The sequence below is a fragment of the Rana temporaria genome, chromosome 6 (genome assembly GCF_905171775.1).
Source record: "Rana temporaria chromosome 6, aRanTem1.1, whole genome shotgun sequence".
Lineage (NCBI taxonomy): Eukaryota > Metazoa > Chordata > Amphibia > Anura > Ranidae > Rana > Rana temporaria.
This window is the reverse complement of record NC_053494.1, coordinates 2,697,074-2,719,711: the sequence shown is the minus strand read 5'-3', so window position 1 is coordinate 2,719,711 and position 22,638 is coordinate 2,697,074.

The window sequence follows — 22,638 nt, the reverse complement described above, 5'->3', positions numbered from 1 at the left end:
CTGCCATGATTCTGCTCATGTGATCAGTTTAGACATTAGCCATTGGATGGCTTGGCAGTTTGGTTGAGAGTATAACCAATGGGAGCGTTACATTTCCGGCACGTGCCAGAAATGAATCTGTTTTATGGATGGGTTCACTTCTGCTTTAATATAGTGTCGTGGGTTATGTCAGAAATAATAATAATAATTTAATATTTGCGGGCAGAAATATTGAAGGTCCAATAGGCCTCAGAATTGACATGAACGATTGAATATGGAAGTCTTTCAGAAATGGAAAAAAAACACACCTTAGCTCACTTTGACAAGTGTCCAAGACATGAACAATAGAATTAGCTATCTATTACTTTTACTAACCTTGTGTTGAAACAGAAACAATGATGTTTTTCGCAATCAAACAAGAGATGTTTAAGGAGACAATCCCGCCATAGGACACAGAACTGTAGAAACTGACCACCTTCTAATTTTTATGAGCCCTTGGTGGAAACGAAAAACAAGGCCTGATGTGTACTCTACTCAGAATGATTTGAACTGTAGCTGAGAGTGGCGTTTTGAGCTCTGGAAAGTTTAGAACAATGACAGTAGCTTTCTCACCAAACAAGATGTTTGAACTGAAGTGAGGAGATATAGCCAATGTGGGGGAGTTTTAGTGGACACTAATGTTGGCTCTAGCTGTCCCAAAAACAATGGACGGTGTTGACCAAAAGTATCCCTGAGAAGAAAATGTTTACACAGCTGAGCTATCATCCTGTCTTCATTAAGAGACAGTTTAAAGTCCGATCTTCACAAACCAATGTACAAATTTGACTTGCATTATAAATACACATGATATTAAAAGTAAGAATATATGTTGACATGAAATAAATTAAAAATAATGTTTAGATTATAAATGACATCTTAGGACCGAGGGAAAAATATGACCATCGCATCTGTTGATTTAGAAACCTTGTCAGGCCTTGTACACACGGTCGTTCCAAACCGATGAGAATGGTCCGACGGACCGTTTTCATCGGTTCACCGAGAATCAGTCACTCTGGGGCAATCCAGGCCAGAAAATGGACACTAGATGATATAAGGGAGGGGTCGCAGTGCGATTCGACCTCCAGACGTGGGGATTCTTATAGTGTAGGCTTTATTGCAGCCCCAGATCTACAGATTTTGTAACTATTATCTCTCCAATATTATGTCGGAATCTCTATTTCAAGGTAAAACAACAAGAGCCGAGCCCAGCCATGGATTCTATTTCATGGAAGAAGATCTCTCCCGCCATACTTTGAATATATTCAAACTCGTGTTCCCAGAAACGCCTCTTTACTTTCCATCTGTGATCATTAGTAAAAACCAAAGAGAATCCTCGCTGTACCGAAGACTGACCGGGACAACGCTGGAGGAACGAGTCTTGGAACAATCATATAGACTGAATTCCAGAGACAGATCATCGCTCAGCCATGGATCTGGATAACAATTTATTAGGTATCTGGATTTTCACTTATGTTTTTCTGACATTGTTTGGTACACTCACCAATTTTTTTATCATGTTCACAAATATAAGAGATGTTCTTAAGGGACAACAGATGAGCACAATAGACAAACTGATGCTTTCTCTAAGCTTTTCCAACACGTGTTTTGGCCTTGTTCAATTACTTTTCCTTTTTAATAATTATTTCCCATTTTATTGGGGTGACTTTGGAAATATAAATTTGGAATTAATTAAGTATGGAATGAACTCTTCTAAGGTGAAAAGTGTCTTTTCACCTTAACCACTTCACCCCCGGGCCATATTGCTGGTCAATGACCGGGCCACTTTTTGCAATTGGGCACTGCGTCGCTTTAACTGACAATTGCGCGGTCGTGCGACGTGGCTCCCAAACAAAATTGGCGTCTTTTTTTTCCCCACAAATAGAATTGTCTTTTAGTGGTATTTGATCACCTCTGCGGTTTTTCGTTTTTGCGCTATAAACAAAAATAGAGCGACAATTTTGAAAAAAAAAATATATTTTTTACTTTTTGCTATAATAAATATCCCCCAAAAATATATAAAAACAAAATCCTCAGTTTAGGACGATCCATATTCTTCTACATATTTTTCGTAAAAAAAATTGCATTAAGCGTTTATTGATTGGTTTGCGCAAAAGTTATAGCGTTTACAAAATAGGGGGTAGTTTTATGGCATTTTTATTAATATTTTTTTTACTAGTAATGGCGGTGATACACGATTTTTATCGGTACTGCGACATTGTGGCGGACACATCGGACACTTTTGACACATTTTTGGGACCATTGGCATTTTTATAGCGATCAGTGCTATAAAAATGCATTGGATTACTATAAAAATGCCACTGGCAGGGAAGGGGTTAACACTAGGGGGTGGGGAAGGGGTTAAGTATGTTCCCTGGGTGTGTTCTAACTGAAGGGGGGGTGGGACTGACTAGGGGAAATGACTGATCGCTGTTCATACATTGTATAAACAGACGGTCAGGCATTTCTCCCCCTTAGGCCCCGTACACACGACCAAACATGTATGCTGAAACTGGTCCGCGGGCCAGTTTCAGCATACATGTTCGGTCGTGTGTAGGCGCGAGCGGGCCGAATTCCAGCAAACATTTGCCCGCCGGGCCTTTTCCCAGCGGGCAAATATTCGTGGACGTGTTTTAAAACCGTCCGCTGGAATCCTGCCCGCTCGGACATGTACGGTCGTCAGTACAGACCTACCGTACATGTCCAGGCGCCCGCCGTCCCTCGCATGCGTCGAATGACTTCGACGCATGCGTGGAAGCCTTTAAATGGCAGGCCCGCCCACGCCCCGCGTATTGTTTACGCGCGGACTTCTGTACGATGGTTAGTACAACCATTGTACAGAAGCCCTCTGGCAGGCATGTACGGTGAAAACGGTCCGACAGACCGGTTTCATCGTACATGTTTTCTCGTGTGTACCGGGCCTTACAGGACCGGGAGCTGTGTGTTTACACACACAGCTCCCGATTATCGCTCTCTAACGAGCGATCACGGGTGCCCGGCGGTAATCGCGATCGCCGGGGCATGCGCGTCGGCGCTCGTATTGGCTGAATGCCGAGATGACGTAGATCTACGTGATCTGGCCCAGCAGAGCCGACCTGCCGCCTTGGTCGGCAAGCAGTTAATGCATAGAATGAAGACAAAAGAAAACACAAAGCATTACAACCCCTTTAACCACTTACCCCCCGGACCATATTGCTGCCCAAAGACCAGAGTACTTTTTGCGATTCGGGACTGCGTCGCTTTAACAGACAATTGCGCGGTCGTGCGACGTGGCTCCCAAACAAAATTGGCGTCCTTTTTTTCCCACAAATAGAGCTTTCTTTTGGTGGTATTTGATCACCTCTGCGTTTTTTATTTTTTGCGCTATAAACAAAAATAGAACGACAATTTTGAAAAAAAATGAACATTTTTTACTTTTTGCTGTAATAAATATCCCCCAAAAATATATAAAAAAACATTTTTTTTCCTCAGTTTAGGCCGATACGTATTCTTCTACATATTTTTCGTAAAAAAAAATCGCAATAAGCGTTTATTGATTGGTTTGCGCAAAAGTTATAGCGTTTACAAAATAGGGGGTAGTTTTATGGCATTTTTATTAATATTTTTTTTACTAGTAATGGCGGTGATCAGCGATTTTTATCGGTACTGCGACATTGTGGAGGACACATCGGACACTTTTGACACATTTTTGGGACCATTGGCATTTTTATAGCGATCAGTGCTATAAAAATGCATTGGATTACTATAAAAATGCCACTGGCAGGGAAGGGGTTAACACTAGGGGGTGGGGAAGGGGTTAAGTATGTTCCCTGGGTGTGTTCTAACTGAAGGGGGGTGGGACTGACTAGGGGAAATGACTGATCGCTGTTCATACATTGTATAAACAGACGGTCAGGCATTTCTCCCCTGACAGGACCGGTAGCTATGTGTTTACACACACAGCTCCCGATTCTCGCTCTCTAACGAGCGATCACGGGTGCCCGGCGGGAATCGCCCCCCGGCACGCGCGTCGGCATCAGGGGTGAGCGTGCACGCCCCTATTGGCTGAACGCCGAGATGACGTAGATCTACGTGATCTCGCCCAGCAGAGCCGACCTGCCGCCTTGGTCGGCAAGCAGTTAATGCATAGGATGAAGACACAAAAGAAAACACAAAGCTTTACAAACCCTTTAAGAGTAAAGTAGTCACTACACTATACAATTGTGCTGATTTGCTGAAAGGAGCTGACAATCTTTAGAGATTCCCAGTAGACACATGAAGATGGGAACTTGCACCAGACCTGGACTAGAGCTTAGGCTGGGATAGATATATTTGGCCCCATTGATGTGGAAGGGAAGAGGGTGTGACAGAGATGTGCCCTGCTATGGTGTGAAAAGAATTTGGTATCACCCATGATTCTGATTCAGGCAGATTGAGGGGCTCCAGGGTGCTTGTCTCAATTTTTTTCCAGCCTCCTCACTGGTTGGTAAAACTACATTTGGGACTTGGAGTCTGGAGATTTCTTAAAAATGTGGTCGGCATAAAGTCTCCAATCCTGGGTCCCGATTTTGGGAACAACAGGAACACTGGTGGTGCAGGTGTGTGCTGGGCTTTTTTTTACAGTTAGTACTAGAGTCCTGGGCTCTACCCCGGCAGATAGATGAGGTCTCTGCCCAGGAGTCAGGAGAGCTCCACCTAGGAGAGATAGGTGGGAGCAGTGGCGGCTGTTTTTTTTTTATCTTTGGGTGGGATGGCAAACAACCCCCCCAGGCGGCCGTTGGCATGGCACTAGCACAACCGCTACCTACCACCCTCGCACGGCATGACACTAACACCCCCCCCCCCCACCACCACCACCCGCTGTCCATCTGGATGCGGGCAGTGAGAGCAGAAGTTGGAGCTTCCTGGCGCGGTGAAAATATATAAAAAAATATATATAAAAATAAAAAAATATATACAAATATATATATATATATATATATATATATATATATATATATATATATATATATATATATATATATATATATATATATATATCCTGTATATACATTTACTTTAGGTTATATAGGTAAGTAGTTGCAGCACAAACACTATCTAAATACATTTTATAACGAATGAAAAAAAACTGTGAATGAGAATCAGTCACTCTGGGGCAATCCAGGCCAGAAAATGGACACTAGATGATATAAGGCAGGGGTCGCAGTGCGATTCGACGTCCAGACATGGGGATTCTTATAGTGTAGGCTTTATTTCAGCCCCAGATCTACAGATTTTGTAACTATTATCTCTCCAATATTATGTCGGAATCTCTATTTCAAGGTAAAACAACAAGAGCCGAGCCGAGCCATGGATTCTATTTCATGGAAGAAGATCTCTCCCGCCATACTTTGAATATATTCAAACTCGTGTTCCCAGAAACGTCTCTTTACTTTCCATCTGTGATCATAAGTAAAAACCAAAGAGTATCCTCGCTGTACCGAGGACTGACCGGGACAACGCTGGAGGAACGAGTCTTGGAACAATCATATAGACTGAATTCCAGAGACAGATCATCGCTCAGCCATGGATCTGGATAACAATTTATTAGGTATCTGGATTTTCACAATATTTTTGCTGACTTTGTTTGGTACACTCACCAATTTTTTTATCATGTTCACAAATATAAGAGATGTTCTTAAGGGACAACAGATGAGCACAATAGACAAACTGATGCTTTCTCTAAGCTTTTCCAACACGTGTTTTGGTCTTTTTCTATTACTTACTGTTGTTAATACTTGTTTCGAATTTAATTGGGGTGACTTTGGAAATATCATTGAGGAATTGGTTCAGTATGGCTGGAACTCTTCTGCCTGGCTGTCCTCCTGTCTGTGCTTCTTCTATTTCTTTAAAATTGTTCAGTTCAGAGTGAGATTCCTCTCCATGCTGAAGGAGAAGATCGACGTCCTGATCCCATGGATGATCCTACTGGTGGAGTTGGTGTCTCTTGGTAATGGCTTCATAAAAATAATGAAAAATCTTTTTACCCAAATATCTTCCAATAGTTTAGTTTTGTCACCATTTAACACGACAGGAATAAATTCACAGAATAGTCAGTTGGATAATTTTAGATATGTAAATTCTTTTTTCTCCCTTGTGATGACGATCCTCTTCATTGCCGGTATCTTGGTGTCCCTCAAGCTGCACCTTCATCATATGAGTAAAACTCTCGGCTCCTCCGGCAATGCCAATGGGAAATCTCAAAGAGTTGTACGGACAATGACTTGTCTTTTGGTTTTCTATATTTTATTATTTGTAATATCACTTCTGATCGAATTGCCTCCGGTTCAGTCATGGTTGTTACTGTTCCTCTTTGTAACTGTAAAATGCTCTTACAGCCCATTCCAGTCTCTTCTGCTGATTCTAGGAAACCCGAGATACAAGAAGATACTTTGTAATTCTATTTGTTTTTATTATAGGATGTGTGTGCAGGAAGGATAAATTATAACAGAAAACAGAAAGGAGAGGAGACTATAAGGAAAAGGAGAGAAGGAAATAATATAATACTTACCCCCCCCCTCTTTTTTTTTTCTTCCCTTTCTTCCCCCCACCCCTAAAACGTATTCCTGTACAATTTCAACTCATTAGAAAATGACCAAAAGAGAAATATTACATTTTTTATACTATTCGCGTAATACAGTTTTTATTTTTTTAGATGTGAGATATATCTATACAACAAGATATGATTTGCATGTCACAAAACGACACTTTTGATTACATTCATTTTATTTTATTCCAGTTCTGTATCACCATACGGTTGTGTAACCAAATCTGTGATATTGTTAACATGTTGTTTGATGCATGACTTTTTTTGTTGTTGTTTATTACAGAAAAAAAATATATATAATTAATGTTATAATAAAGAATAGTTTTATTTATTTTCAGCAAAATGTTTGTGGTAGTTCTGTATCACAAAACCAATTATTGTGTTTTAATTAATGAATCCTCCCATTTACGTAAGTATAGTGGGCCAGACTCACATAGAATTACATTACTCCACGGCGGCGTAAGGTATCCCATTTACGTTACACCGCCGCAGGTTTACAGCGTAAGTGCCTGATTCTCAAAACTCTTACCTGTAAACTTGCGGCGGTGTAACGTAAATGCGCTCGGCGCAAGCCCGCCCAATTCAAATGGGGCGAGTTCCATTTAAATTAGGCGCGTTCCCGCGCCGAACGTACTGCGCATGCTCCGTCGGGTATATTACGTGCATTGCGCTAAATGACGTCGCACGGACGTCATTTGTTTAGACGTTAACGTAAATGGCGTCCAGCGCCATTCACGGACGACTTACGCAAACGACGTGGTTTTTTAAATTTCGACGCGGGAACGACGGCCATACTTAACATGGCTTAGAACACCTAGGGCTCAGCCCTAATTTTACGCAGCGTAACTCGACTGAAACAACGTAAAGTTAGATCGACGGGCAGCGCGGACGTTCGTGAATCACCGTAACTAGTCATTTGCATATTCTACGCCGACCGCAATGGAATCGCCACCTAGCGGCCGGCCTAAAATTGCATCCTAAGATCCGACAGTGTAATTCAATTACACCTGTCAGATCTTAGGACTAGCTTTGCGTAACTGATTCTATGAATCAGCCGCATAGTTAGGATGGCCCTAAAACAGAGATACGACGGCGTATCAGGAGATACGCCGTCGTATCTCTTCTGTGAATCTGGCCCCGTAATCTTATGAGAGGATTAGGATTTTAAAGAGGATTGTCATAATAAATGTTGCTACAATGTATTATACTTCTGAGATGTAGGCATTCTACAGTGTGTAGATATTGAAATATTTTAGTTCTCTCTTCAGTTGAGTTCTTTTGAAGAATACTTATGTTGATGTTGTAACCACTTAAAGTGGAGGTTCACCCAAAAACTCAATTTTTAACCTTAGATTGGGCCTAATTACGGGAAGCAGAATCGGGTGTTTTGTTTAAAATCAATGCCGTACTAACCGTCTTAGAGATAGATGTTCTCCCACCGCTTCCGGGGATGGGCTGCGGGACTGGGCGTTCCTATTTGATTGACAGCCTTCCGACCTTCGCTTACATCGCGTCACCAGTTTCCGAAAGTAGCCGAACGTCGGTGCACAGACGCCATATAGCGCCGCACCGACGTTGGGCAACTCGTGACGCACTGTAGGCGACCGTCGGAAGGCTGTCAATCAAATAGGAACGCCCAGTCCCGAAGACCATACCCGGAAGCGGCGAGAGAACATCTATCTCAAAAAAGGTAAGTACTGCATTGATTTTAAACAAAACACCCTATTCTGCTTCCCGTAATTAGGCCCAATCTAAAGTTAAAAAAAAATTTTGGGTGAACTCCCACTTTAAGGACCGCCTCCTGCAGATATACGTCGGCAGAATGGCATGGCTGGGCACAAGCACGTACCTGTACGTCCTCTTTAAGTGCCCAGTCGTGGGTTGCGGGCGTGCGCCCGCGACCTGGTCCGAAGCTCCATGACCGCGGCCGCGGGACCCGCGGACCCGATTGCCGCCGGAGTCCCGCAATCGGTCCCCGGAGCTGAAGAACGGGGAGAGGTGAGTGTAAACACAGCTTCCCCGTTCTTCACAGTGGCAGCTTCATTGATCCTGTGTTCCCGCCACCCTACAGCTAGAAAAACATATGAGGTCTCACATAACCCCTACAGCGCCCCCCTAGTGGTTAACTCCCAAACTGCAATTGTCATTTTCACAGTAAACAATGCATTTTTATATAATTTTTTTGCTGTGAAAATGACAATGGTCCCAAAAATGTGTCAAAGGTGTCCGATGTGTCCGCCGTAATGTCGCAGTCACGAAAAAAATCGGTGATCACCGACATAGTAAAAATGTCGGTGATAGTAAAAAAAATAAATAATAAAAATGCAATAAAACTATCTCCTATTTTGTAAACGCTATACATTTTGCGCAAACCAATCGATAAACACTTATTGTGATTTTTTTTACCAAAAATATGTAGAAGAATACGTATCGGCCTAAACTGAGGGGAAAAAAAAGTTTATTTTATATCCTTTTGGTGATATTTATTACAGCAAAAAGTAAAAAATATTGTTTTTTTTTCAAAATTGTCGCTCTATTTTTGTTTATAGCGCAAAAAATAAAACCCGCAGAGGTGATCAAATACCACCAAAAGAAAGCTCTATTTGTGGGGAAAAAAAGGACGCCGATTTTGTTTGGGAGCCACGTCGCACGACCGCGCAATTGTCAGTTAAAGCGACGCAGTGCCGAATCGCAAAAACTGGCCAGGTCCTTTACCTGCATAAAGGTCCGGGTCTTAAGTGGGTAATCACGATCTCACCCTAATCCAGGAAACATACATTGAAATATATAACAGATATTATCCTGGTGCATGTGAGAACATTGAATAAAATATTATTGAGTGTAATGCCGCTATACCGCTAGGGATTGCCGCGGGATTCGGCCGCTAGCGGTGCAGTATTAACCCCCGCTTGCGGCCGTAAAAGTGTTAATACCGACCGCAATGAGCCTCTGCAGAGGCGCATTGCGGGCGGTATTACCGCGGTTTCCCATTGTTTTAAATGGGAAGGAGCGGTGAAGGAGTGGTATACACACCGCTCCTCTCACCGCTCCAAAGATGCTGAGATTTTTTTTCCTCCCGCCAGCGCACCGCCTCAGTGTGAAAGCCCTCGGGCTTTCACATTGAGAATGCTGGGCAGGAGTTTTTCAGGCGCTATTTTTAGCACTAAACCGCCTGAAAAACTCCTCAGTGTGAAAGGGGCCTAAAGGAAGATATTAAGGCAAAACACATTTCTTGATTGGTTTTTGATATAGTAAGTAAGTAGCCCAATGCACAGGAGACAGGAGGGCAAGAAATTAGAATGGGCAGCACACACATAACATTGACTCTCCCAGTGACGCTGACAGCAGTGACCAGCACAGATGATGATGTGCCTAGGCACACTCTAATCACCCTGTGCTGGGCAGATTTCCCCTGCTGCTTGGTTGCAAGAAAGAGACTAAGGAATCTCTGTCCTCAGTCCCTTTCTTTGTCTCATAGGTGAGACATCAGGGGCCTGTTTAGACCCCTGATATTTCACCAAAGCCCAAAATGGGGCACCAAAAAAAATTGCAAAAAACAATAATAAAAATGATCGTATAAAAATATTATAAAAAATGTAATCATGAAAAAAAAAACTGACATCGACCTCTGCCCTACTGACATCGACCTCTGCCCTACTGACATCGACCTCTGCCCTACTGACATCGACCTCTGCCCTACTGACATCGACTTCTGCCCTACTGACATCGACCTCTGCCCTACTGACATCGACTTCTGCCCTACTGACATCGACCTCTGCCCTACCGACATCGACCTCTGCCCTACTGACATCGACTTCTGCCCTACTGACATCGACCTCTGCCCTACTGACACTGTCTATTGCCCTAAATATTTATAGGACATGTGTGTTTGAGCTTTAGGGTGCACACCCTAATGCAGTAGGCTGCGCACACCTATGGATCTCACTGACACAAAAAATGTCCCAGTGACAGTCTCTTTCCAAGCCAAGTGTTCCCTCCAGTCCACTCCAGTCTAAACAGCACTGATGGTCCCGGTCCCAGCCCGCCTTGCTCCCATACTGCAGACCCGCACACGAGGCTCTGGTCACTACAGCTTGGCTCCATTGTACCATGACATCACACAACATGCTCAGGCACCACCTCCGCCAGACCCGCGCGATCACACTGTAGCAGGCACTCGGATGGTCTAAGCCAGCTCCGGACCCAAGTCAAGTGTCACAGCCATATTTTTTACTGGCAACTAGGGATGAGCCGAACACCCTCCCGTTCGGTTCGCACCAGAACCTTCGAACGGACCGAACGTTCGCGCGAACATTTAGAACCCCATTGACGTCTATGGGACTCGAACATTTGAATTCAAAAGTGCTCATTTTTAAAGCCTAATATGCAAGTTATTGTTGTAAAACGTCTTTGAGAACCCGGGTCTTGCCCCAGGGAACATGTATCAATGGAAAAACAGTTTTAAAAACTGTAGTTTTTTTCAGGACTCCTGAAAAAACGTCCGTTTTTAAAACTTTTTTTCCATTGATACATGTTCCCTCGAGCAAGACCCGGGTTCTCAAAGACGTTTTCACAGGCATACTATAGACACCCAACAGGTACAATATTTAAAGGAATTTTTCATTTTTTTATTTAAGCATCATTAAAATCACTGCTCCTGAATCTTTAGGTGCAAACTACAGAGCACACGGCCAGTACACACCAAGTAGCTTTAGGTGCAAACTACAGAGCACACGACCAGTACACACCAAGTAGCTTTAGGTGCAAACTACAGAGCACACGTGCAGTACACACCAAGTAGCTTTAGGTGCAAACTACAGAGCACACGGCCAGTACACACCAAGTAGCTTTAGGTGCAAACTACAGAGCACATGGGCAGTACACACCAAGTAGCTTTAGGTGCAAACTACAGAGCACATGGGCAGTACACACCAAGTAGCTTTAGGTGCAAACTACAGAGGACACAGGCATTAAACCACATAAGAATAGTGCAGCTAACACAATCACCTGCCTGCCAGTACATTAGGAAGAGCTGATCTAGCTAAACTATACCGTGTATAAATATATGTACAACACCTGTGATGTATATATATCCTCTACACACTGTAACATTAACTGACTAGCCTGCCTGCTCTATCTACCTGCAAACAATGACACTCTCTCTGTCTCTCTCTCTGTCCTCTCTTAACCACCGCAACACACTACACAAGGCCGACCTGCAGGCGGCCTTTTATAGAGTGGGGCTTGTACTAAACCCCCTGAGCCATAATTGGCCAAAGCCACCCTGGCTTTGGCCAATTATGGCTCTCCGTTTTTTGCAAGCCGTGATTGGCCAAGCATGCAGGTCATAGTGCATGCTTGGCCAATCATCAGCCAGCGAGGCCGCAGTGAATTATGGTCTGTGAAATGTAACTCGAATTTGGCGCGAACGACCCGTTTTGTTTGTATTTCGACGAACGATCGAACATACGATGTTCGAGTCGAACATGAGTCCGACTCGAATACGAAGCTCATCCCTACTGGCAACCTTTTACTTTTACTGGCAGGAGAAAATTGCCTGTTTTTTACTGGCTGACAGTAAAAATACTGATGGTTGGCAACACTGGGCTCACTACACAGCAAAAACACGAAAGCAATTCATATACTTCATGAACCTGGGACAAATATATCACCTATCCTGGACACAGCCCATCGTTTTTCCTGGCTTGTTGTCACATTATATACAATTTATATATATATATATATATATATATATATATATATATATATATATATATATATATATATATATATATACAGTATATTAAAAAATAAATACATGTTGAATTGGGGTCTGCCAGAAAACTTACACTAGGGTATATAGAGAAGGGTTCTCAGTGCAAAGTGGGGTTCAGACTGCCAGACATGGGGGTGGTTATAGTTTTATAGATTTTTTCTCTTTTTCAGCTCCAACTATCGTCTCTCCAGTAATACGCAGTCGTTTCTATTTCTGGATAAAACAACCAGAGCTGAGCCCAGGTGTGGGATCGATTTCATACAAGCCGATCTCTCCCTCCATCATTTTAATATATTCAAACTTGTGTTCCTATCTCTTCAGTTTCCTCTGTGACTACTAAGAAAATCTCCGGAGCCGTCTCTCCGTACAACACTGACCGGGACAACGCTGGAGGGACCAGTCTTTGATCCCCTTGATAGAACAAGTCTGACTTCTGAGAGATCGATCATCGATCAGCCATGGATCTGGCCAACATTTTAACAATTATTTGTTTATTCGCAGGATTTTTGCTGACATTGTTTGGTATACTCACCAATTCTTTTATCTTATTCACAAATTTAAGAAATATTCTTAAGGTACAACGCATGAGCACAATAGACAAAGTCATGTTTTCTTCAAGCTTTTCCAACATGTGTTTTGGTATTGGTCTAATATTATTAATAATTTTTACCAGTTCTTTCCCATTATATCGGGGCGGCTTGGTAAACATTGTTGTTTATGGATTAGTTGAGTATGGGATGAACTCTTCTGCCTGGCTGTCCTCCTGTCTGTGCTTCTTCTATTTCACTAAAATTGTGCAGTTCAGAGTGAGATTCCTCTCCATGCTGAAGGAGAAGATCGATGTCCTGATCCCGCGGATGATCCTACTGGTGGAGTTGCTGTCTCTTAGTAAAAGCTTCTTAAGAATAATGGTGAAAGTTTTTCTCCAAATATCTTCCACTAGTTTAGATTTGTCATCATCTAACACAACAGAAATGGATTCACAGAATAGGTGGTTGGACATTATTAACTATTTAAGTACTTTTGGCTCCCTCGGGATGACGATCCTCTTCATTGCCGGTATCTTGGTGTCCCTCAAGCTGCACCTTCATCATATGAGTAAAACTCTCGGCTCCTCCGGCAATGCCAATGGGAAGTCTCAAAGAGTTGTACGGACAATGACTTGTCTTTTGGTTTTCTATATTTTATTACTTGTAGTATTTATTATGTATGAATTGATACAGGTTAAGTCATGGGTGGGTCTGTTCTGGTTAGCTGCAAAATGCTCATATAGCCCATTCCAGTCTCTTCTGCTGATTCTAGGAAACCCGAGATACAAGAAGATACTATGTAATTCTATTTGTTTTTATCGTAGGATGTGTGTGCAGGAAGGATGAAAGCCTATGCAATATAAGGAATAATGGGCCAGATCCACAGTGAGAGTACGCCGGCGTATCTACTGATACGCCGGCGTACTTTCAAATTTGGAGCGTCGTATCTGTAGTTTGAATCCTCAAACCAAGATACGACGGCATCTGGGTTTGATCTGACAGGCGTACGGCTTCGTACGCCTTCAGATCGTAGATGCAATACTTCGGCGTCCACTGGGTGGAGTTTGCGTCGTTTTCCGTGTCGGGTATGCAAATTAGCTATTTCCGACGATCCACGAACGTACGCGCAGCCGTCGCATTCTCTTACGTCGTCTCTAGTCGGCTTTTTTCGGCGTATAGTTAAAGCTGGTATTTTGCAGCGTGTAGTTAGACTTGCCATGTTAAGTCCCCGCGTCGAAATTTGAATTTTTTTTTTGTAAGTCGTCCGTGAATCGGGATGGATGTACGTAAGTCACGTCTAAGTTTAAAAAAATTACATCCTTGCGACGTCATTTCGCGCAATGCACGGCAGGAAATTTCGAAACGGAGCATGCACAGTTCATTCGGCGCAGGGACGGGCTTCATTTAAATGAATCACGCCCCCTAATCGCCCATTTGAATTCCGCGGCCAGAGATATACTACGCCGCCGTAACTTACGGTGCAAATTCTTTGAGGATTCAAAGCAGCCAAAAGTAAGTTACAGCGGCGTAGCGTATCTCACATACGCTGCGCCGGTGCCGATCTATGTGGATCTGGCCCAATGTTTTTATTTCTTTTTGGCAGATTATTCTAAATCTTTGGTGTATCTATGTGTGTACTTATAGTTTGTATCAAAAAACATTTATTGAAAAGGTCTTTAATATTTATATCTTTACTGATTACTCTATTTAAAATAATAAATGTGCCTGTTTATGTAATGGCAGCAATGTTAGAACTGATTAGGCTTTTAGAACGATATATATAGTGAAAATAAATGTTATTTATAATGATGTTGTTATAGGATATTGTACATTATTAGACATTCTACCAATTGCAGATACTGATCCTTTTAAAAATACCAAACTTGATGTTGTAATCTCACCCTAATTCTTGAAACATACTGCACATCTAGATGTACACTCCCCTGCCACTTTATTGGGTGCCCCTTGCTAGTAGGGAGTTGGACCCCCTTTATTAGGTCCACCTTGCTAGTAGAAGGTTGGACCCCCTTTATTAGGTCCCCCTTGCTAGTAGAAGGTTGGACCCCCTTTATTAGGTCCACTTGCTAGTACCGGGTTGCCCCCCTTTATTAGGTCCACCTTGCTAGTAGCGGGTTGGACCCCCTTTATTAGGTCCCCCTTGCTAGTAGCGAGTTAGACCCCCTTTATTAGGTCCACCTTGCTAGTAGCGAGTTAGACCCCCTTTATTAGGTCCACCTTGCTAGTAGCAGGTTGGACCCCCTTTATTAGGTACACCTTGCTAGTCCCAGGTTGGACCTCCTTTATTAGGTCCCCCTTGCTATTAGTGGTTTGGATCCCCTTTATTGGGTCCACCTTGCTAGTAGCTCATTGAACCCCCTTTATTCGGTCCCCCTTGCTAGTAGAATGTTGGACCTCCCTTATTGGGTCCACCTTGCTAGTAGCGGGTTGGACCCCCTTTATTATGTGCACCTTGCTAGTAGGGACGAGCCTGATGTTCGAGTCAAACGTAACAATTTGGGGTGTTTGCGGCAAATTCGAAAAGCCGCGGAACACCCTATAAAAGTCTATGGGAGAATTCAAAAGTGCTAATTTTAAAGGCTTGTATGCAAGTTATTGTCATAAAAAGTGAATTGTCGGGTCCCGGCAATACAGATAAAAGTCATTGAAAAAAAACGGCATGGGTTCCCCTCCAGTCCATTACCAGGCCCTCTGGGTCTGGTATGAATATTAAGGGGAACCCCAAACCAAAATGTAAAAAAAAATCCATACCAGACCCTTATCCGAGCAAGCAACCTGGCAGGCCGCAGGAAAAGAGGGGGGGGGGGTGAGAGAGTGCCCCCTTCTGAACTGTACCAGACCACATGCCCTCAGCATGGGGAGGATGTCCCCATGTTGATGGGGACAAGGGCCTCACCCCCACAACCCTTGCCCGGTGGTTGTGGGGGTCTGCGGGCAGGGGGCTTATCAGAATCTGGAAGACCCCTTTAACAAAGGGGACCCCCAGATCCTGGCTCCCTCCCTATGTGAATTGGTAATTGGTACATTGTACCCTTACCATTTCACCCAAAAAAGTGTAAAAAATGGTAAAAAAAACACAGTAGACAGCTTGAGACAAGTCCTTCATTAAAAAAAAAGAAAAAAAAATCCAGCGATGTAAATCCATTCTCGAGAGGAGGATAGGGAGAAAAATAAAAAAATAAATCCCGCCAACATGATCCACCCCCATGGGTGGCGCCGCCGAATGATGCTACTCCCGCTGTGACAGCTCCTAAATAGCTGAGGGCGGGGCCACCCGTCACGTGCACTGGTGACCTCACCCTTCTCTGACGCAACAGGGAAAGGGCCTGGTCATGGACTGAGGGGAACCCATGCCGTTTTTTCAATGACTTTTCTCTGTATTGCCGGGACCCGACAATTCATGAATAGCCGCGAGTAGTTTTAAATTACTTTTTTTCCATTAGAAATTACATTTTGTGCAGGGACAGTTCTAAACACGGGAGAAATGTGCCACTTCACAGGCATACAGTGGGTGACTGCGATATTGTGTCAATCTCGCTCCCTTTCTCGGCGAGATTGAGCACCTACGAGCCCCATCGCGGGAGCCAGCGCCGAGCTGGCTTGCCGCGATAGAGACAAAGCCGTCATAGAAGCGACGGGAGATCCGACTTGGATTCCCGCCAATTCTACACGTGTGCGGCGTTTGTTATGAATCCTGAGGGGGAAGTCCCCGCCGGATTTTAACTAAAAATCCAGCATGGGTTCCCCCCTCGGGAGCATACCGGGCCCTTAGGTCTGGTATGGGTTGTAAGGAGACCCCCTACACCGAAATAACGGCATAGGGGGGTCCCCCTACAATCCATACCAGACCTGTATCCAAAGCACGCTACCCGGCCGGCCAGGAAAGGAGTGGGGACGAGCGAGCGCCCCCCCCCTCCTGAGCCGTACCAGGCTGCATGCCCTCAACATGGGGGGTTGGATGCTCTGGGGCAGGGGGGCGCACTGCAGGGCCCCCCCACCCCAGAGCACCCTGTCCCCATGTTGATGAGGACAGGGCCCCTTCCCGACAACCCTGGCCGTTGGTTGTCGGGGTATGCGGGCGGGAGGCTTATCGGAATCTGGGAGCCCCCTTTAATAAGGACCACCAGGATGCCGCAATGGACCACCAGAGAAGGCCACTACACTGGACCATCAGGTATGCCACCCTAGACCACCAGGGATATGCCAATCAGTGCCCAGGCAGCCGCCAATCAGTGGCAAATAAAAATGCCTGACAAAAAATTCTCCCCAGACTGGTGATGTGGCTGACGCGTTTCAGGGGCGGACCCCTTTTCTCAGAGCCTTGGTGGTCTGTAGTTGCTCTACAGACCACCAAGGCTCTGAGGAAAGGGGTCTGCCCCTGAAACGCGTCAGCCACATCACTGGTCTGATACCACCTGATCCATGTTGTCACCGTGTTCTTCTGGCATTTCTGTGTACCAGTTGTACTGTCTGTCAAAGCACTGTTTACAACTCATTTTGTGAAAATAAAAATGCCTGCCAGTGCCACCAGTATTGCCTGTCAGTGCAGTCTATCAGTGCTAGATATCAGTGCCGCCTTTCAGTGCTCAGCAGTGCCATCTATCAGTGCCACCCATAAGTACCCATCAGAACAGCCTTTCACTGCCCATCAGTGTCGCCTATTAGTGCCCATCAGTGCCCACCATTGCCACCTATGAGTACCCATCAGTGCCGCCTATCAATGCCCATTAGTGCCGCCTATCAGTGCTCATCGTCAGTGCCCATTAGTGCCTCCTCATCAGTGCCATCTCATAGGTGCCCATCAGTGAAGGAGGAAACATACTTATTTACTAAATTTTATAAAAGAAACAAAGAAAAAAAATGTTTTAAAAAAGGATGGTCTTTTTTTATTAATTTAGCAAAAAATATAAAAATCGCAGAGGAGATCAAATACCAATAAAAGAAAGCTCTATTTGTGTGAACAAAATGATAAAAATTCAGTTTGGGTGCAGTGTAGCACGACCGCGCAATTGTCATTTAAAAAGTCACAGCACTGAAAATTGGCCTGGGCAGGAAGGTGCGAAAGTGCCCGGGATTGAAGTGGTTTACCACCTGACCTCCTGAATAGTTTTACTCCCTTCATGATCAGGGCATTTTTTGCTATTCAGCGCTGTGTTACTGGTAATTGTGCGGTCATGCGACACTATACCCAAATGAAAATGATAAAATAATCACTGTAACAGCAATTGTTTGAGCTGTCAGGAATGGCTTTCATTCATGACTCATTGTTTATTATTATGATGCTAGGATTGGCCCGCAGCTATCACATGGTACAGGGTGCTATGATTGGCTCAGATACCAGGTGATCACTAGTGACCAATCACAGATCACACACAGTAGTAAACAATGATGTAATGAATAGATTCCATCCATTAATCTTGTTCACTACGTGAAATGTGATTACACAGTGACCAAGCACCGCAATCCAGGGATGTATCTTGGCCTAGGCCGACAAGGCCTAAGCCTAGGGCGGCACTTTGCGGGGGGCGGCACGGGCACCAAAGTCGCCCCCCACACAAAAAAAAAGACCCCCGATCCGTCCTTTTATTTAATTGGCTCACGCGGTCGCCTTCCGGCTCCCTCATAAATGTATGTTGCTAGCGCAAGTGCCACGCTACAGGCTGCCGCGCCGGGGGCTAAATTTATGAGGGAGCCAGAAGGCGGCCGCGGGAGATGATTAAATAAAATGACGGATCGGGGGTCTTTTTTTTCGCGCGGGGGTGGCTTTGGTGCCCGTGCCACCCCCCACAAAGTGCCAGGCTGGCCCTGAAGTGTCTGCAGGATACATGGCAGCGGCCGGGGCGGATGAGATGGAAGCCAGGCTGTATATAGGTTTGGGCTTGGAGCGATTTTCCCGCCCTTTTCCTCCTGGACCGTCGGGATCTTTTGTGAGGAAGAAGGCCGTGAGCTTTTTCGGGGCTCCCTCCTGACCCCATTTGCGGGACATCATTGCAGTGAGTGCCAGCAGGAGTGTGGGGGCGTCCTGTGGAGCTCGATGGGGCTGTATTCCTGCCCTGTAGTGGTGTTTGTCCGGTCGGCTGTGAAGAGCTCAGAGCTTAGGCAGCCATCTCTTGTGTGCGCAAGCCATAACAAATTAACCGCTTGTCTACCGCCTCCTGCACATATACGTCGGCAGAATGGCGTACAGGTACTTTGCTTTGAATTTGCCACCATGCGGGAGCGTGACCCTGACACGAGCTCCGAGACCGTGCCTGCGGGACCCGCGGACTCGATGTCCGCCGGTGTCCCGCGATCATGTAACGGAGCTGCAGAACAAAGAGATGTAAACTAGGCATTTCCCTGTTCTGCCTAGTGACAGGACACTGATCTACTGATTCCTGTCATCAGGAGCAGTGATCACTGTCGTGTCACATGTAGCTCAGTTCCCCCACAGTTAGAATCACTCCCTAGCCCAACCCCTTCCTTTCCCCCTAGTGGTTAAACCCTTCACTGCCAGTGTCATTTATACAGTAATCAGAGCATTTTTATAGCACTGTTCGCTGTATAAATGACAATGGTCCCAAAATAGCATCAAAAGTGTCCGATATGTCCGCCATAATGATGCAATCATGATAAAAATCGAAGATCGCCACCATTACAAGTAAAAATGCCATAAAACTATCCCTTATTTTGTAGACGCTATAACTTTTGCACAAACAATAAACGTTTATTTCAATTTTTTTTAACAAAAATAAGTAGAAGAATACGTATCGCCCTAAATTGAGGAAAAAAAACATTTTTTATATTTTTGGGGGATATTTATTATAGCAAAAAGTAAAAAATATAGTTTTTTTCTAAATTGTCGCTCTATTTTTGTTTATAGCGCAAAAAATAAAAACTGCAGAGGTGATCAAATACCACCAAAAGAAATCTCTATTTGTGGGGAAAAAAGGACCCCAATTTTGTTTGGGAGCCACGTCGCACGACCGCGCAATTGTCAGTTAAAATAACGCAGTGCCGAATGGCAAAAAAATTCCCCGGTCATTGGGCAGCCAAATCCTCCAGGGGGACTGAAGTGGTTAATATTAATAAATAACAATAATATTTTTTTAAATTATTTTTATTACTTATTATTAACCACTTGAGATCCGCAACTATAGACGAGAGACGTCCACAGCGTGGCTCTCAAGTGCCTGGTGGACATCCCTGGACGTCCTGTTGTTGTCATTCCCCGTGCACGTCGCTGGGGGTTCGCAGCCGGGAAACACTGTGCCTGGCGCATCGCTGGGAAGCAGATGCGCGTGCCTGGCAGCCGCGATGTCCGCCAGGTACCCTCGATCGGCGGTGACAGCAGGGACGTGGAGCTCTGTGTGTAATGATGGGGTGTAAACACAGAGCTCCACGTCCTGTCAGGGAGAGAGGAGACCGATCTGTGTCCCCAGTACATAGGAACACAGCATCGGTCACCTTCCCCAGTCAGTCCCCTCCCACACACAGTTAGAACACACCCAGGGAATACATTTAACCCCTTCCTCACCCCCTAGTGTTAACCCCTTCCCTGCCAGTCACAGTTATACAGTAATTAGTGCATTTTTATAGCACTGATCGCTGTATAAATGTGAATGGTCCCAAAATTGTGTCAAAAGTGTCCGATATGGCCGCTGCAATGTCCCCTATTTTGTAGGCGCTATAAATTTTGCGCAAACCAATCAATATACGCTTATTGCAATTTTTTTTTTACAAGAATATGTTGAAGAATACGTATCGGCCTAAACCGAGGAAAAAAAAATGCGTCAGCGCTGAAAGCTGAAAATTGGTCTGGGCGCGAAGGGGGTTTAAGTGCCCAGTAATGAAGGGCCAGATTCACGTAGCCCGGGCGCAGCGTAACGTAACCGATTTACGTTACACCGCCGCAAATTTTCTGTCTAAGTGCCCGATCCACAAAGCACTTACCTGGAAATTTGCGGCGGTGTGTCGTAAATCCGTCCGGCGCAAGGCGGGCCAATTCAAATGGGGCGGGTACCATTTAAATAAGGTGTGCTCCTGCGCCGGACGTACTGCGCATGCTCCCGACGCAAATTTCCCGACGTGCTTTGCGCGAAATTACGGCGCGCCGACGTTTTGTGAATCGCGACGTGAAAAAAAGACTTGCGCCGGGAAAAAGAAAAAAATGTAAATAAATTCAAAAGCGACGCGGGAAAGACGGGTATACTTTTACATGGTGGAGTAATTTTCCACTTTGTAAAAGGTGCCCTATCTTTGCGACGGAAAACTAACACTCGCGGCGACGTAACGACGGGAAAAAGCTTTGTGGATCGCCGATTTGCATACCCGACGCTGGTTTATGACGTGAACTCCCCCCAGTGGCGGCCGCGGTACTGCATCCTAAGATCCGACAGTGTAAAACTATTACACACGTCGGATCTTAGGGATATCTATGCGTAACTGGTTTTATGAATTAGCCGCATAGATAGAAACAGAGATACGACGGTGTATGAGGAGAAACGCCGTTGTATCCCTTTTGTGAATCTGGCCCGTAGTGTTTAATTTTTTCCATTTCATTGGTTTAGATGCAGCATTCGTTATCTTGCATAATTTGTGACTTTGTATAAGATCATATTCGTTACATTCACTAACAAAAAAGGAAAATCCAATACCTATCATTTAATTGTTCATTATAATTAGTTAGTTAGTCTTTTGAATTCTCGGATTTACTAATTTACAAATTGCAATCGCAATGATTGACCTGAAAAACAAAAAAAACAATGAAATTAAAACAAACAAATTTTTCGGCAGTGCACATGTCTACTGGCAAAGATGAGAAATTTCAGATGTGCTCTTGGTGTGTACAACCTAACAGAAAATATAGAAGAAAAAAAAAAAAAATATATATATATATATATATGAATATATAGTGCAGCCCCCCAAATTCCACTCGCTTGCTCGCATTTTGCGAGTGGAATTTAGTGCAGGGCGAGTGAGGAGCGGGGGGGTGGACCAGACTGACAGTTTCCTGGCTGAAGCGATCAGCCAGGAAGGACACAGAGAGCGGCAGGGCTGGACTGCCCTGTCGCCGCTTTGAGCCGAGGCTGCAGCGCTCCCCTCCTCTTGTATCACACACACAGCGGCACGGTGTGACAAGGTCCCACCCCCCTAGATCGGCTGATGTGATAGTAGATTGAATCAGTGTTCTGCCTATCACATTAGCCGGTCTAGGGGACCTTGTCACAATGTGCCGCCAGACACAGACCCAGCTCCATGACACACAGCGGAAGATGCACGCTGTGTATGTGATACAAGAGGAGGAGAAGGAGAGCGATGCAGCCTCGGCTCAAAGCGGCACCAGGGCAGTGTTTGTGTGTGAGGCAATGGTGAGTCTGAAGTGATGATGGGGCACATTAATGGGCAAGTGATGGGGCACAGAAATGCTGCAATTGATGGGACACAGTAAGGCTGCTTTGATGGGACACAGTAAGGCTGCTTTGATGGGGCACAGTAAGGCTGCATTCACGGGCACACTGAGGCTGCACAGATGGGTACTGATATGCTTTATGTTACTGATGTTAAAGTTGTTAATATTTATTTTTGGAACTTAATTCTGCTTAAAATATTTAACAGTGTAATTTCATGACATACCTGTAATTTACAAGGTCATGTTTAGGGCTGCACTTAGGGGTGGGGCAGGGGAGGTGTTGGGCGGGGCAACTGGAGGTGAGTAACTCTTAAGGCCTGGCTAGTGGCTCGGGATTTGAAAT